The sequence below is a fragment of the Pteropus alecto genome, unplaced genomic scaffold (genome assembly GCF_000325575.1).
Source record: "Pteropus alecto unplaced genomic scaffold, ASM32557v1 scaffold196, whole genome shotgun sequence".
Taxonomy (NCBI): domain Eukaryota; kingdom Metazoa; phylum Chordata; class Mammalia; order Chiroptera; family Pteropodidae; genus Pteropus; species Pteropus alecto.
Window position 1 is genome coordinate 713,545 of NW_006439717.1, and position 15,939 is coordinate 729,483.

General features: G+C 41.5%; 2 pseudogenes; both read left to right on the forward strand.

Annotated features, from left to right (window-relative positions):
- Window positions 1–6,380: 6,380 nt before the first annotated feature.
- LOC112483878 lies at window positions 6,381–6,499 on the forward strand (annotated as a pseudogene).
- Window positions 6,500–10,714: 4,215 nt separating this feature from the next.
- On the forward strand, window positions 10,715–10,814 carry LOC112483855 (annotated as a pseudogene).
- The last annotated feature ends 5,125 nt before the right edge of the window (window positions 10,815–15,939 follow it).

The following is a 15,939-nucleotide window of genomic DNA, read 5'->3' on the forward strand; positions in this document are numbered from 1 at the left end:
GGCTCTGAGCTTCCTGGTAGCCAAAGCAAAAAGAAAAGCAAAGTGGGCCATATAATTACCATTATCCGGTAAAATAAAACATATCAGTCTTCCGAAGAGATAAAGTTTTTTCCTGGTAATAAATACTAGAGGTTATTTGCTGTGTGGGTCCTTCCTTACATAAGTAACATAGATTACCATAGTAGATAATGCCTTTTAGTAGTTTTTCCAGGACAAAAACAATGCAGTGTTTCTCATTTCTTCTGCCAAACATCAACAGATGGCAAGAGTGTACCATTGAAATCGAACTGGCCTGAAGGCATTTTTGCACCTGGCAGCTAAGCTAATGTAGTTCAAATGTATAGTTCTTGGTGACATGAATTTATACCAAGATAAAACTCAAAACAGTTTTAAAGTAGATTGTTTCCCCACGACATCACCAGCTTGGGTATTGGCAAATGTTTTCATTTTTGCCAAGCAGAGAGGTGAACAAGGGCTGTCTAGAATCTAGTTTTATTTTTCAGTTCTTCAATTACGAGTGATATCAAGCATCTTTTTACACGTTTATTGGCTTTATCGTATATAAATATAACTATATGTTCATTAGTTTATTGATTTTTTAAATAAACTACTTGTCTATATTTTTTGACAATATTTTAAAACTGATTCCTTGTCCTTATTTATAAAATAGAGATAATAATAGCACTTATCTCATAGAATTATTCACTGTGAGATTTAAATGACAATCTATCTGCTTAATACAGCATCTAGCACATAGCAAATGATCATTAAAATATTAGGTATTATGATGACTAGGCTGTTTTTTAAAATTCATTTGTATAAGTTTCCCTGTAAATTAAGGAAATATCCCTTTGACATGTAGTTTCTTGTTTATGGGAGTAACATTTTTTAATGATAATTATATAGAAGTGTTTTTTTTAATTGTTATGTGGTTGAATGCATCAGTCTTTTCCTTTATGACTCCTGGGTTTTCTGTCCTGATTAGAAAAGCCTTCCCATTCCAAAATTATAAATCAACTCATCCGTACTTTCTTACAGAACTTCCATGGTTTTATTAATTACATGTAAATCTTCGAAGTAGTTTTAACCCAATCTTTATTACCTTCTCTCCCCCATCAACAAGAATCCAGACACCCTATCACCATTTATTGAACGTTCTCTTTTCCCTGCTGATTTGAGTGGAAATGCTTGAGCCTTTCACTAGAGTTCCCAGCCCTTTCCCTAATCTAAGTTGCCTCTTAGTCCTAATAGGCCAGGACAAATGCCAGTCCGCAAGCATGGGTGTGACTATGCAGAGTGCTGGACCTGGACGTGGGAAACCTGAGTTCTAACCTCTGTACTATTGGCTTGATGAACAAACCTAACAAGTCATTTCTGCTTTCTGGGCCTCTGTTCCTCTCTGTAAAACGAGGAGGTAAGACTAGATGGTTTCTAAGGTCCCTTCCAGCTGTTTAATACTGTTTGATTTCAGAGATTCCAGAGTGAGCAAGTGAACTGGAGATCAAGACATCCGTGGTGTTGGTCAGTCCCTTCAGTGCCAGCACTGCTCCCTCACCATCCACGCCCTCATCTCTCCTGCCCAAGGCCAAGGGCCTGGGAACCAACTGCCTGCCCTTTCTAGAGACCCTGGTTCTGACAGGGAAGGCAAGGCCAAGAGAAGCTGCTGACGGAGGGTCAGTGGGCAGACGGTACAGGCTGTTGCGAAAGCCAGCCCAGGCCGGCACCACTAGAGTGTGACCATCTCCAAGGGCCCAGACCCATCCCGAAAGAGAAAGGCCTGTAGAGGATTGGAAAGCCCTACTCTGAAGCTAGGAAGTAACTGAACATTCATGTGTGCTGCACGTGCACACGCACACACATGTCATCCCGCAAGGCATACACACGAAGGAGGTAAAATAACTTAGGCTTGAGTGAGACAGACCTGGGTTCAGTTCCCTGCTCCACCACTTAATTTGTGTGACCTTAGGCAAGAAACTTAACTTCCAGAGTCTTCTAGAAAATGAACCTCACAAGATTTTTGTGACAACTCAATGAGTTCTGACACAGTGTTGAAACATGGTGGGAGGCCACTTCAGGATTCCCCATGTCCACTCCTGCTCCCTCATTCACCATCCTGATGCTTGAGCCTTTGAACAGGCCATCACATGGCACAATGGAAGAGAGCTGGACTTTGGGTTTCAACCAGTCATGTGGATTTGTTAGCTCATCTCCCTAGAGCACCCAGCATGGCACATGATCCTCAGTGGGCGCATAATAAGTGGTATTAATATTATTACTCATTACATCCTCAGTGAGCCTGGGATCTCGCTGAGGGCAGCATCCAGGCAGGTTCTGGGAGAACAGGGTGTCCAGACCTTGAGGGAAGAGAGACTGACCAGAAGGCCCAAGAAGGCCCAAGTCTGAGGGATTCACTAAGAAATAAAGATCTAAGATGATGGTGCAGCAACAATCCCACAGCCCCAGTGGGAGTCTTGACATTCATCCTCACGTTCTATTCAGTTCTAGACAGCCTTTGCAGAGCCATTTCCTGGCCCCACATCTCTGTCATTCCAGCTCGTCAATAAGCTGTCATCGATAAGGTTTCTAGATAAATCCAAGATGCATAGTTAAATTTGAATTTCAGATAAAAAACATAATATTTTGGTATAAATATGTCCTTAAGTTTGGCAGAATATGCCACCCCAACATATACCACTTTTGACATAAGGATTATTTTGAGCTAAAGGCACTTGAAAACCAGTAGGTGTAAGAAAGACATTCTCTCTTTTTTTTTTTTTAGGCAAGGCAACCCTTAGATCTTGTCAGTTTACAATCCCTTATTTTTTTAATTTTTTTATACCTATAGCACCTGGTAAGAAAGACATTCTAATCTCCCCTTTTCCTCCTGAAAACAGGAGACAAACACTCCCATGTGAAAGATGCCCTCTCTGTGCCAAGAAAAAAAAAAAACCAAAACATTCTTCCAAGGTTAGTTAAAGCTTGTTAAAATAACTCTCACCTTCTTTTAGCTGCCCGCCCCCACCCCCTCATATAGTTTGGTTACTTTTCCACAATAGCCTCTCTGTTCAACTTAATATAAAAAGCGCGCATGTTTTGCCATTTCTTTGTGTTTCCATTTCCTCATGAGAGCTCCTACTTCTTGTAAAACTTACGTAAATTTGTCTGCTTTTCTCTTGTTCACCTGTCTTATGTTGGTTTAATTCTCAGGCTTAGTCCAAATACGCTGAGGATGGAGGTAAAAATTTGCCTCTGAAATTCAAATTCAACTGGGTGTTCTGGATTTTTATTTGCTAAGTTGGCAACCCTAGCCATTGATCAGCCATTACAAATAGTAGTAACAACTTATATTTGTAAAACATTTTAATGACCATTACCTTAGCCATGCAGAGAAGGCCACATCTATTAGCTGGTATGATCCTCCTTTCAAGATATGATTTGGTGACACACTTGACAATAAGATTGGGTTAGTGCTGCTGAGGGGAGGGTCAGAGACTGAGTACAGGAGAGAGAGCTTGGAAGTGGGTGAAGGCTGGCTCTGGGGAGCCCTCAGTGAAGAATATTATTATTACTACTCCCATTTAACATGCAAGGAAACTGAAGTGCATTCATTTCAAAACATGTACTGAGCCCAGTACTTTTCAAGGCCTGAAAGGTGGTTAACTGATTTGCACAGTCCTCTGAGGATAGATAGTAGCCTGCTGAATTCTGTAGCCCTGGGGGTCACATATCCCTCTTCCATCTCACAATGCCAGCTGCCAGAGAGTGTACAATACACTGTACATATGTTAGAATCTTCTGTGTATGTGTTTGTCTCTCTTCCTATCTAACTACCCCCCGCCACCCCACCCTTGGCTAAGACCCCCAGAAGGTAGGGACAGTCTCATTCACCTTGGGAATCACAGCCAGAAGCTCAGAGGAGGGTGCTCGGTAATGTAGATTCCAGGGACAGTTTTTCACGGGGATCCTCCCTTTCCTAGATGCTCTACCCTAAGCTACTGCTTCCCTGGGACAATGACAATGACCCTGGCCACCCACTCTTCAGCTATCCTTCCTCCATGCCACAAAGACCTGGGGTCCCTGGAAGACTCAGAAGGGGAAGGGCGGATACCCAGGTGAAACAGAGGACTAAGAGAGATTGAAGACATTTAGGATTAAAGAGATAAAATACGAAATGCAAATCTATACAAATAACATGGTTTTGGTATTAGCAGTTCTGGCATTTACTGTAATGGGGAGAGTCCTTAGAATTAAAGTTTAGTGGAGGAGGGGTCAGGGTAGTGATGGTTCACGGTCAAGATCCTTAGGCAGTGCTGAATATGTCTTAGCATGTTGGAGCAAATTTATGACTGTCCCTCCCTCTACCCACCCCCAACTCTTGCCCACTCAGCTCCAGTCACACTGGCCACCTTGTATGCATGCTCCCATGTCAGGGCCTTTCCTCTAGCTGGAGACTGCTTAGAACACTCTTATATCCACTCAGGTATATCCACTCAGCTACTCCCTTGCCTCCTTCAAGCCACCTCTTCAGTGAGGCTGACACTTGCACATACTATCGAATGCTCTAACTTCTCCCCAAACCAGCACTCTTTATCACCCTTGCCCAGTGCTACTTTCCCCTTTCCTAGAAACTTTACCTACTTATCTTGTTTTGTTCACTGATATATCCCAAACCTCCTAAATAGAGCCTGACATAGTGGGTACTCAATAAACATGTGTTGTATTGAACTCGTCGAACTGGATTTGGAGAGAATCTCGATCATCTACTTGTTTCTAATCAGGTGTGCTTTCAGAGTTTCCTGTGGAGCTTGTTAAAATATCCCAGCCAGAGTCCCTTCCCTGGATCTCCTGAGTCAGTCTGAGATCTCCTAGGCTCCTGGTATATAAAATCCCATCTCTGGTACAATCTCCTAATTAACAGGATTTACCGAGGCTCCCAGAAGGGCCTGCCTTGTTCAAGGTCACAGTGCGGTTAGGGCCAGAGCCAGCAATCTTGCAATTCTCTCCCTCTGGGGCTCTTTCTAGCTCTTCAGGCAGATCTGGGGCACCTCCTAGTGCAGCACAGGGGACCCTCAGTTCAGAATATTAGTTATCAGAGTGCCTGGTGCTGTAGTCCTCTGTCTAGTTTTCTCCTAATCTAGTTAGCCTAGCACATAGTTGGAGTTCAATGAACATTCGTTTTTATTACCTACCATTATATTCTTGGTAAAAAGAGATGCCCGGGACCTAAGTCCAGTTGATCTTTTTGTTTTCTTTTTAATGTTTTTCCAATTACAGTTGATATACAATATTATATTAGTTTCAGATGTACGACATAGTGATTAGACATTTATATAACTTATTAAGTAATCACCCCATAAGTCTAGTACCCATAGTAGGTCCATTTGGTCTTCATCTCACACTCTCTAACAAGACTGAGCAGAAATAAGGCTGGAGAAAGCAAGGCTGGAGAAATCAGGAGCTGAAGGAAGCCCCCGCCTGTCTCTTTTTTTCATTATGCCCTGAGTTTCAGAACAATGTCCTATGGTGGCTAGAGCCCTGGGCTTGGAGCCAGTCGTTAATTGCTTCGTGATCTGAGCACATCTCAAAGCCATTCTGAGTCTGTTTGTTAATCTGTAGAATGGGCTGACTTCCAGGACTGACTTGAGGCTTCTACCTGAAAATGTACCTCTGCAAGCTCTTTGTAAACCACAGATCAACATGCAACCCCAAGTTTATCACTGTCATCAACTCTCTTGCTTAATGCCTCCTGTGGCCACCCAAGCCAAGAACATAGTTCCAGCTCCTTAGCCTGGAACCCAAGGTTCTTCTACCTTGGCTCTAGCACTGCCACCTCCCGCCCCTCTTCCCCCGCATCTGCTGCCACTCCTCACTATTCACCCTTCACTCTGGCCATAGAGTTAGTCACCACCCTGAACAGAACATACCCTTTTACGCCTCTGCACCTTTGCACAAATCGTTCCTTCTGCTGGGAATGACCACTCCCTTTGCTACTCGCAGAATCCCAGCATCACTTGCCTCCAAAGTACCCTGCTTCCTTGTCTCTGTACGGACGTGGAGTCTGGCAGCCTGAGTTAGATTCCTGGCTCTACCACCTACTAGCTGAGTGACCTCAGATAAAGCTACTTAAACTCCCCTAGCCTCAGTTTGCTCATCTGAAAAAATGGAGATGATAACAAGACCCACCTCTTTGGGACATTGTGAGGATGAACTAAGATAACACCTAGCCTGGCCCCTGCCTGGTACACAGCAGGTGCTCAGGAAATGATAGCCATCGTTGCTGCCCGTAGTGTTATCATAACTCCCCCTCCCAGCTGCACTCAGGATCTCTGTCCTCTCCACCAGCCAGGTAGGTCCTGGCCTGTCGTCTAAGATTATTTAAGGGCTACGGCCATGCTACCCTGAACAAGCCTGATCCCATCTGATCTCAGAAGCTAAGCAGGTTCAGGCCTGGTTAGTACTTGGATGAGAGACCACCTAGGAAGACCAGGTGCTGTAGGCGTAAAAAATAAAATAAAAATTTAAAAAATAATAATAAAATTATCCAAGGGTCGCCCAGGCCACTGACTTTGGGGAAGCAGAGGGAACTTTCCTGCCCTTACTGATTAATGAAGCAGGTAGGATGAGAACCATGATAGCAGTGGAAATAGAAATCACCAACAGCTGCATTCTTCGGCAAGAGGTCTGCATCTCAGCAGGTTAGGGGAAGAGTTGCTATAGGAGTTTCTCTCCCACTCACCATGTGCCAGACCTGATAATGCTCCATTTCTGTGGAGAAGTGCCAAGAGCCAAGGACAGCCCCCCTCACACTCTGGGCCCTTGATCTTCCCACCTGCCAGGGCCTGCCCTTTTCCTGGTTAGATTTTGTTCCATCACTGGCTCCCACAGTGGTTACTACTACGACTACCAATAATTCTCTCTAATTATGCACCAACTACAGGCCAGCAGTGTGAAAATAGGGTATCATCTAAGAGCGTGGGCTTTGGAGTCAGGCCAAGTGCCTGGCACGACGCCTGGCATGCAGTAGGCATACGATGAATAATCATTACTATCTCAGATCTTCACAATAACCACTAGACGACAGTAAGCTTTGAAGCCAGATTGCCCTGGGTTCAAGTCTTTTCCCCTCCCCCGCTCTTTAGGCATGTAACCTTGACAAATTGCTGAAGCTTTATGCTTCAGTTTCTCCTTATCTCTAAAACGGGGATGATAATAATAGCTCCCACCTCACTGAGCTGATATGAGGATTACATATCATCATGTCATTAAAGTACTTAGCACAATGCTTGGACGGTAGTAAGCACTCCATAAATGTTAATTATTACTAAACATTTCCCTATTTTGGAAATAGAAGAAAAGAGAAGTGAAGTAATTTGATCAAGGTCACCAAGCTTGTAAGTGGTAGAGCCAGGATTCTTCCCCTGAGCTGTTTGACTGCAAAGTCAGAGTTCTCTCAACTTTCCCATGTTGCCTCTCATTCCCTAAGTTTAAGCCAGAAATATGATTAAGAAAATATTCTAACTATAATGGGAGTGGGTTGTGAAACTTTAAATATATTTAAATTCGTGAGTTCATGATTAAAAAAAAAAAAAATCATTGATTACTTCCAGAGACGCTAAGAAAGTAACTCATTATTTTTAAAATTGTAAATAAAGGGAAAAGAATCAAGCACTGATCTGCTTTTCATGTATAGTTTATAAAAGTTAACTCAGGTTAACCAAATAGCCGAGAGAGGGAAGTTTCTCTTAGTAAAAGCATTTCAGCTTGTAAATGCAAAGGGAATGATAGAATGTTACTATTTTACAAACCCTGATGAAATAATGGATCCAGGTGTTGATCATCCACAGCTGCTTAGGATGTGTATCTCCTGATGAAAGAACATACCAGCTCCTGGCAGTAATCTTCTCAAATCTTGAACGTGAATCACATCAAGTTTCTAGGTATAGGGGCACAGCCAAGCTCCAGATTGTGGGAAACTCTACAGGATAAATGACCTGGTTTTTCAACAAATAACTTATAAGGAGGAGAAAGAAAAAAGGGGTACCTATAATTAAAAAAAAAAAACTTGAGAGACAGACATTAATCATTTGCAGTGCATAGACTTTATTTGAACCCTGATTTAAACAAATATTTTAGAAATGAGACAATTGGAGAATTTTAACAATTGGATATTTGATGATATTAACAATTGTTCATTTTTTAGGTACACTAATGGTAGTGTGGCTATTTTTAAAAGTCTTTTCTCTTAGGAATACATACTAAAATATTTACAGATGAAATGATATGTCTGAGATTTGCTATGAGAGAACCCAGGTAGGGCTATAGATCACACTCAGTGGGCCATGAGTTGATAGTCATTGAAGTGAAATAATGAGTATATGGCAGTTCATTATATTATTCTCTCCTCTTTTGTAGGTTTAAAATTTTCCATAATAAAAACTAAAAGAAGAAACTGAGGGGCAGAGGTCACACTGTCCAGTCCCTGCAGGCTTCTCAACATGCAGCACTAGCTATCCGTCCCTCTGAACTCCTCTGGGATCCTTTCTGTATGCACAGGCCCTCCCTGATCCTGCTGTATCCCTACCTTGCCTACTGCTGGGCGAAGAGTCTCACGGAGGGTGGGGACTGTGGGAACCTGCCAGGGGGACCCCACCTAGAGAGTTGAGGTGTGTAAGAACGGTGCTCCTGAGAGTTGCTGACCCATGAATTGGGCAGGGTGGGGCGCTGGCTTGATGTGAGGGTAGAGTGGTGCCAGGCAGGAGTAGCTGAATGTTTCCTCCCTCCCTGGGCTGTACTAGCAGCCTTAACCATCCTGGCCTGAGTGTGGAGAGACCTGTTGAACTTTCGCCTAGGTATGTGTGTGTGCATATGAGGAAGGACCAGGCTAGAGCTAGTAGGCTGACCTTAGGAACAGGAAGAATCTGCTCCTTTGAAGGGGGCAAAGGGACAGGAGATTGGATATAATGACCTCGGGGTGTCCTCACTGCCTGTTCCCAGTTGTCTTCTACCTACTGCTTCCAGCATATATGAGTTTGGCCTCCCTGCTCTCTGGAGATTACAATCTAAAGGATTTAAGGATTAAAATCTCCAAATATTCTGAGTGCTATAGCCACCCAGGCAGACCTGACACCATCTCAGCACAGTTCTCTGCTGTCTAGATTCTCTCCCCATCCTATCACTCACCTCATTTATTAACTCAGTGCACATTTTCAAGCACTTACTCTATGGCAAGCGCTGTGTTTGGCATTGAGATATAAAGATGAACAAAACAAGGTCATATTTATCTCCAGGAATTTACAGTCTGCTAGGGAAGTAGACAGAAACAGAGAAATACTAGGGTGAAAGAGAAAATACCTGCTCCACACTCTCTTCTCCGGAGCCTTGTGGGGCTTAGCCTACCCCCAAGCATCCCTCCTTATCTCCAGCCTAGTCTGGATGCATCACAACCCCTCTCCATCTGCATTTCCCCACAACTTTGCCTGTGGGTGTTCCCTCAGAAGAGTGGGGAACGGGGAATAGTTCAGTCTAGATTAGCACAGTTCAGTAGAAAGAAATATGTGAGACACCAACCACATGGTAAATAATTTAAATTGTTTTAATATTCACATAAAAAAAGCAAAAAGAACAAATAGAAGTAATTTTAACATATTTAACATATTTAACCCAATACACCCAAAATATTATCATTTCATCATGTAATCAAAATTAAAAAATTTTTAAAATAAGATATTTTACATTCACTTTTCATACTGCCTTGGAAATTCAGTGTGTAGTTTACATTTAAAATACATCTTGATTTGGACTGCCCACATATCAAATGCTCAGCAGCCACATGTGGCTCGTGGCAACCATACTGGATGGCACAGATCTAGATTATCAGTCGTGGGATTTGGACTCCTCTAGTTAGTCTTGGAGCTGGAAACTCAATTCCATTACCCAAAAAACAGGCTCTGTCTCCTTGAGAGACTTTGCCAAGAAGAAAGGTGGCTGCAACTTCATGTCCCTGCCCAGATACCAGCCCAGAGTGCCAGACAGGAAAATGGGCTGAGGCTGGGCCAGGGGTGTGGCCCACTAACCAATCAGAGAGTTGAGGGGCTCGGCTGGAGGCCCAGGGGGCTCTATGGGCTCCGAGGACCCTAATGTGGGCACATAAAGAGCCCAGAGACACCATGCTCTCACTCTGCCATCTCCGTCTTGCGGCATGCTCCTTCCACCAACTCCATCTGCCAAAAGTCTATCTTCAAAATGCTTAAGCTACAAAATTAAGTGAAAAAAGTTCCCCAGTGTCAATAAATTAGATAACCTAGAATAAATGGATAAATTTTTAGAAACATTCAACCTACCAATTACAGGAAATCCGAATCATGAAGATAGAAAATCTGAATAGACATACTATAACTAGAAAGGAGATCGAATCAGTAATCAAAAGCCTCTCAACAAAGAAAAGCCAGGATAAGATGGCTTCACTGGTGAATTTTACCAAACATTTCAAGAATAATTAATGCCAATTCTTCTGAAACTCTCCCAAAAATTGAAGAAGAGGGAATATTTACAAATTCATTTTATGAGGCCAGTGTTATCCTGATACCAAAGCTAGACAAAGACACTATAAGAAAAAAAAGCTATAGGGCAATATCTCTGATGAACATAGGCACTAAAATCCTCAACAAAATACTAACGAACTAAATTCAACAGCATAATAAAAGGGTTATACACTGTGTTCATTTCAGCAGCACAAATACTAAAATTGGAATGATACAGAGAAGTTAGCGTGGCACAATGATGCCACACAAATTTGTGAAACGTTCCATATTTCTGAAATTAATATAAAATTAAAATGAAAATTAAAAAAAGAAATTGCACACTACTATAAATTTTGCATATATTAAATCTATATATGATTCATTATTTTAAAATTATGCTAATAAATTTTTATCATCTTGATAAAAGAGAAAAAAAGGATTATACACCATGATCAAGTGGGATTTATCCCTGGGATGCAAGGATGGTTCAACATATAAAAATCAATTAATGTGATATACCACATTAACAGAACGAAGGACAAAGATCACATGATCATCTCAATAGGTGCAAACAGAGCAACTGACAAAGTTCAACTCCATTTTATAATAAAAACTCTCAGAAAAGTAAGAATAGAAGGAAATTATTTCAACATAATAAAGGCCACATATGAAAAACCCACTACTAATATCATACTCGATGGTAAAAGACTGAAAGTTTTTCCTCTAAGATCTAGAACATGGCAAGGATGCCTACTCTTGTTGAATATATTGTATTCTACTCTTGTTGAATATATTGTATTCAACATAGTACTAGATGTTCTAGCCAGAGCAATTGGGGAAGAAAAAGAAATAAAGAGCATCCAAATTGGAAAGGAAGAAGTAAAATTTTCTGCTCACAGTTGACATAATCTTATATGTAGAAAATCCCAAAGATTCAAAAAAAACCTGTTAGAACTAATAAATGAATTCAGTAACATTACAGGATATCGAATTAACATAAAAAAATCAGTTGCTTTTTATATACTAACAACAAACTGTCTGAAAAGAAAATTAAGAAAACAGTCGCATTTACAATAACATAAAAAAAATAAAATACTTAGAGATAAACTTAAGGAAGCAAAAATACATATCCTAAAACTATATAACGTTGATTAAAAAAAAATTAAAGGAGTCACAAATAACTGAAAAGACATCTCATGTTGATGGATTGGAAGGCTTAATATTGTTAAAATGTCTATGTTACCCAAAATAATCTACAGATTCAATGCAATCCCAATCGAAATCTCAAAGGCACTTCTTACAGACATAGAAAAAACAATCCTAAAATTTATATGGAACCACAGAAGACCCCAAGTAGCCAAAACAATCTTGAGAAAGAACAAACCTAGAGCATCATACTTTCTGATTTCCAAATATATTACAAAGCTATAGTATTAAAACAGTATGGTGCTAGTATAAAAACAGACATATAGACCAATGGAAAACAGTAGAGAGCCCAGAAAAAAATCCACACATATATGGTCAAATGATCTTCAAAAGCAGTATGATGAATATACAATGGTAGAGAGACAGTCTCTTCAACAGATGGTGCTGGGAAAACTGGATATTCACATACAGAAGAATGAAATTGGACCATTATCTTACATGATACACACAAAAGTCAACTCAAAATGGATTAAAGACTTAAATGGAAGACCTGAAACTATAGAATTCCTAGACATAAAAATGGGGGGAAAGCTTCATGACTTTGATTTTGGCGATGATTTCCTGGATATCACATTAAAAATACAGGCAACAAAATTGAAAATAGGCAAGTGGGACCACATCAAACTAAAAAGCTGTTGCACAGCAAAGGAAATAATTAACAGAGTAAAAAGGCAACCTATGGAATGAAAGAAAATATTTTCAAGCAATATATCTGATAAGGGGTTAATATCTAAAATATATAAGGTACTTCTACAACTCAATAGCAAATAATAATAATAACCTGATTTAAAAATAAACAAAGGGCTTGAATAGACATTTCTCCGAAGAAGGCATACAAATGGTCAACAGGTATATGAAAACAGGCTCGATGTCACCAATCACCAGGGAAATGCAAATCAAAACTACAATGAGATACCACATCACACCTGTTAGAATGGCTGTTACCAAAAACAAACAAACAAACAAACAATGAAAAACAGTAATAAATGTTGGTATAGACGTGGAAAAAAGAGAACCCTTGTACACTATTGGTAGGAATGTAAAATGGTGCAGCCAGCCATTATGGGAAATAGTGTGGCAGTTTCTCGAAAACTTAAAACTAGAACTACTGTATTATTCAGCAGTTTCACTTCTGAGTATTTATCCAAAAGAACTGAAATCAGGATCTCAAAGAGATATTTAGACTTCCGTGTTCATTGCAGCATTATTCACGAGGGCCAAAATGTGAAAACAAACCTAAATGTCCATCAATGGATGAATGGATAAAGAAAATGTGATTTTATATATATAAAATGAAATATTTTTCAGTCTTAAAAAAGAAGGAAATCCTGCCATATACAATAACATTGTTGAACCTTGAGAACATTGCATTAAGGGAAATAAGCCAACATAGGAAGAGAAATGCTATAAGATTCTACCCTTATGAGGTATCTAAAACAGTCAAACTCAGAGAAGGAGAGAGTCAAATGGTGGTTGCCAGGAGCTGGGGGGAAGGGGAAATGAAGAGTTGTTATTTAATGGGCATAGAGTTTCAGTTATGCAAGATGAATAAGTTCTAGAGATCTGCTGTACAACGGTTGCGCCTATAGTTAACAATGCTGTATTGTGCATTTAAAGTTAAGAGGGTAGATTTCATGTTAAATGTTCTTACCATAATAAAACATTTTTTAAAAAAAAGAATTCAAAGTTCTCCAGAGGCACCAACCCAGGTAAACTTGCCCTCAGTTCTAGCTTTATCTCCTGCTGTAGGGGTACAGTGTGTTTCCCTTGTTTTTTTTTCTAGACTCTCTGTAGCCCATCTGGGACCCTTAGAGTCATTGGCACAGTCTGCAGGTTGGGTGTGAGTATGTGTGGTAGAGGATTCCATGGATGGCTGCTAAGCCTTGCTTGGCCATGGCCTTGTTTGGGAAAAGAGATCCTAGGCCAGCTTACATGTTCCAGCGTCTCACCAGAAAGTCTGCAGATCTGTCTCATGCCTATGACTGTCAGCAATTTCAAAATAAGGTCTTTTTTTTTTTTTTTTAATGAAGCTGATCAAACACTTGCAACAGGCCCAAAGTGTCCCCCAGACCTCACTGTCACCAAGCGCTGCAGAGAACAGGCTTCACAGCCTCAGCCACAGAGACACCACTGAAATATTTACAAGGCTCCTGGCTTGTGAAACGGAGCTTTCCACTCAGAAAAAAGAAAGAGACTGGCATGCGTGAAGTATCTACAACACGTCACACTACTGAGTTTTACTTTCATCACTGAAGCCTCACAGCTCAGTGAAGGAGCTGCTATTAACCTCAGTCAGAAAACTGAGTATTCAAGGTGGGTTGTGTGGTGGTTGAAAGCTGGGCTCTGGGTTCTGGCTGCAGACTACCAGCTGTGGGAGACCTCGGGCAAGTCACTTAACCTCTCCAAGTCTCAGTTTCCTCATCTGTAAAATGGAGATGATAAGAGGGCCTTCCTCTGTCAGGACTAAATGAAGCAACCTATGTAGCACACTTAGCTCAGTGCCTAGCATAGAAGTGCTCGATAAATGTTAGCTATTATTATTACTGCCCCAGTCACATCACCCCACTCTCCGCTGTTCCCAGGTCCCTTTCCCCACCACTCCCTCCTTGGCTAAGAACAATCCTTCCATGTTATTCCTCTGGGGATGATTTGCCCCCTGCCAAGGACCTCTTGGAGGCTGGATACCTACCCAAGGGAATAAATTTCTAATGGTGAAATCTTGAACCTGGTGTCTTGGCCAAGGGTAGAGGGCTGGGAAAGGGGTCCCTCAAATCCCATCTTTTGGGCAGTTTTCTCCTGAACTTTTGACTACAGCTGCCTTGCCCAGACCAGCTTCCAACCTGAGTTAGGCCATCTTGGGATTAAGCACAAAGTTGGTACCTCACATTTTCTTTTCCCCATGCCTTTATTTGTGTACCATGCTGGTCCCCCAAAGGGTCTACTTTCCTATCTCTGTCACTATCTATTGAACCCTCCTCTTTTCTTCCAGATACAGTTTAAACGCCACCTCACCCCAATTCTTTCTGATCTCCCAACCAAATATAACCACTCCTTTTTCTGAACCTCCTAACAGTGTTGATAACCATCAATCATGTATGGCTTCGTCTGAAGAGTATTGGGGATAAAGAGCTGTCTCTGCTACACCTGACATTCTATAATTTTATAGTTCTTTGTAGCATGCAATACAAATTGATGCTGGTTATAAGCTTCTGAGCAATGATGAAGATGGTATCCATTCAACACATAGTAGGTGAATTAAACTGTGAGTTCCTTGAGGGTGTAGATGGGATATTCTGCATCTTTGTCTCCCTAGAACCTAGCACAGTGCTGGTAGCATAGAAAGTTCTCGATAAATTGTTCTGAATGAATGCTCACAAGAGCTCTCATTTGTCAGGCCTACCATGCCAGGCACTTCGCTGAACATTGTCCATATGTGAGCTCAAGTCCTCACGATTACCCCTGAGACAGGTACTAATATTCCCTACTAAAAAGTAAGCCCCACAGGGCAGGGATTTGTGTCTCTTGTGTTCACTGCTGTATATATGACAATGTTGGAGATGTAGTAGGCCCTCACTAAATATTGGTTGAATGAATGAATTAATGAATATCCATTTTACAGATGAGGAAACTAAGATTGGAAGGATTTGATGACTTGGCTAAGGTCACCTCTTTGCACCCAAATGGACCTAATTTCCAAAACCTTTATTCTTCACCACTGAACTCTACCAAGTGGAAGAGATTGGGTGGGGGCTGGAAGGATCAAAATACATAGTCCTACTTTTAAAGAGCTTTCTATCTGGCAGAGAAGCAGAAAGCCACATACACATAACACAGCATGTGATCGTAACAGAACCCGCGACTGTCCCAGGAATCAGGGAGGGTGAGCACCAACACCAAGACCCAAGGGAAGGAAATGACTTCTCAAGGGCCCGCACATGCAGAGGGCAGCAGAGCAGGTGGGGCTGGAAATCAACTCTCCTGAACTTTGCCCCCCTTCCCAGCTCCCAGCAAGAGCCCAAGAGTGGTGGAGGAAAAAGGAGGATGGGCAAGAGAGGGACAGGAATGTGGCTCCACACCTTAAGCAGTCTTGCAGCTGAGAAGAAGAGTAATATTCAGGGTGTTGATGCTTGCCAGACGCTTTGTGTCCCTGTGCTCTGGAGACCTTATCTGGGCAGGCAGTGTGTCAGGAGTGAGGGGGTTGAGGAAGCAGGAA